Source organism: Babylonia areolata, chromosome 3 (genome assembly GCF_041734735.1).
Source record: "Babylonia areolata isolate BAREFJ2019XMU chromosome 3, ASM4173473v1, whole genome shotgun sequence".
Taxonomy (NCBI): domain Eukaryota; kingdom Metazoa; phylum Mollusca; class Gastropoda; order Neogastropoda; family Buccinidae; genus Babylonia; species Babylonia areolata.
This window is the reverse complement of record NC_134878.1, coordinates 42,935,252-42,937,751: the sequence shown is the minus strand read 5'-3', so window position 1 is coordinate 42,937,751 and position 2,500 is coordinate 42,935,252.

Below are 2,500 nucleotides of genomic sequence, written 5' to 3'. Positions count from 1 at the left end.
TGTGTATCCGCGACTCAGATAAGGGTGGGTGACAATTTTAATGACACTTGCAAACAAATCACGAAGCCATCCTAACTTGTGCCTTTCAAAAAGATCTTAGTAACACAGAGAGAGAGAGAGACAGACAGAGAGAGAGAGAGTCCATAGGGCCCTATATGAGAATGTTCAATTCGACAGCTGGGATTTGTCATGTCCAAACAGTCATTGCTCCCACTATGAATTTAGCTGCAGTCTAAGATACGGTTTCTGTGTTGCTGAAGAGCAGATTTAGGTATACAACATTGTTATTGCTTTGGTTGTCTTTATAGTAGGGTACACGTGTATTATAGAGCAATTCTTTTTTCTCCGTTATAGGCCATGTCATTCACTCACGAGCAGGTGCGAATATAGCCGTGTACAAAAGTCATTTCTTTTTCTTTTTTTCGTCTTTTTCTGTCATCAGCAAGGCCACAGACACAGTGAAGCCATTCTCTGTCTAATTAGTTAATTACGAACTTCAGTTGGCAGACAGACAAATATACTGACAGCGATAATTGTTTCATTATATCTGTATCATCGCGCTGATGACAGACAAAGAATGACTTTTGTTCACGGCTGTACATGGTTCGAATACATGGTTGATCATGAATGAAAACAGGCAAATCTTCAATGAAACCAAAGCAGTTCCCCACCCCCACGCAATTCTCTTCGGGGGATGGAGGGGGAGGAAAGAAAAGAAAGAAAAATGGGACCTGAAGAAAAAAACCCAGATGGTATCAGTAACCCCCACAGCGACAACAGATCTGCTCCGTCACTGTCACCATGACGGCAGGTCAGAGACCTCTGGTGACGACAGAGGTCACGTGGGGACAACATGGGACACCACTCTCGAGTTTCAGGGTCCACAACCGGCCTCCATCTCCGTGTGGGTGGGTTTTTGTGAGTTCATCTTGACAGCGACGTTGACAACGTCAGGCGAGCAACAGCTGCAGTCGTCGTGGTACTATTTTAGCACCTTCCAAGTCAGACACATCACCACTGCACCACCGCTCCATTCACTCCACACACGTGGGATGTTTCAGCCCTGATCAGTTCACCTTGCACGTTAGAAAAAAATTAGAGTAATTTGCCCTTGATCAAGCCGGAAAGAGAATTCGTGGGACGTCCCGAATTGGTCTCTAAAAGTGAAAGTTGCGAGTTCTTCGATTGTACTTGTGTAAATGCTTCACAATGGGTCTGGGGAAAACGGCCGAGTGTTTTGGAGGCTCATTTGTGACGACAGTAGTAGACTATATGATCTTCGGGTGTCGAAGATGGCTTCTCTCTCTCTCTCTCTCTCTCTCTCTCTCTCTCTCCCTTTTTAACCAAAACTGCAGGTGTCAGATGACTCGGGCATGGAATGTTATCATCGTGAAAGGGAGAGTACAGATAACAGCCTGGTGATCTCAAACCAAGATACAGTCTTTACATTATTTTCATTATCATCGTCCTCACACTGGTGATCATGAAATAAGTACTGGTCATCATGAAATAAGTTGGGGTTGTTTTTGTTTTTTGTTGTTGTTTTGTTTTTGTTGTTTGTTTATTTGTTTGTTACCTTGCGTCATCAGTTTTGATTTCTTCTCCATTTCTAGGCCGGTGTTGTCAAACTCCTCAGTGTCAGCAGGTTCAAGGTCGAAGAAATGCAATGGAGGTCTCCACTTCCTGTGGATCTCACTCAGTGACAACGCCATTCCTGTCATCAGTTGACAAGTCTCTATAAACGTAATGCAGACACTCCGCAACTCACTGGAACATAATGAGTTGTGAGGGTAGGGTATATTTCGGGATAATTCTTTGGACAGGAATCTGCTCCTTTTCTTTTCTATTTTTCTTCTTTCTTTTCTTTTCCTTCTTTTTTTATTTTATTTTTTTTCTTTTCTTTCTTTCTTTCTCTTTATAGTACACCCTTGCAGGTCATGACAATAAAATGTCAAAATGACAGGGTTTTTTTTCTGAAAACCACATCACAGGAGGACTGGAAGAATTCACACTGTGGCGTTCGTGGAGGTAGACTCCTGAACTGAACAGTGTATTTCAATAACTGCTTCAAACAAACGTTCCCATTCCGGCGTCCTACAAGTGCTTCGGATATCCAACGCCAACTGTCGATGAATGAATTTCACTTCTTTTTTTTCTTCTTCTTCTTTATTCTAATAGACTAGACTGACCACTACATAAGAAAGGTGGACCTGTGTCAATGTCTGTATCGAACATCGTGTCTGTAGGCTCTATGGTATGTATATGGCGCTGCATCCGTCGAAGTCCCGCCTCCCCCATCCCCTCCCCGCCCCTTCCCCCAGCCCCGACCCCGAAAGCACACGATGCATTTTCTGAATGGATTTGGGGCGTGGAATCAGTAGTTTGTCTGTCCAGTAATGTTGAAAACCACATGTCCGTGTTGTGTGGCTCACACACAAGCCAGAGTTTTTGTCCCAATAACAATAAGATGGAGAAGAACTTAAGAAGAATGCAAATTTCT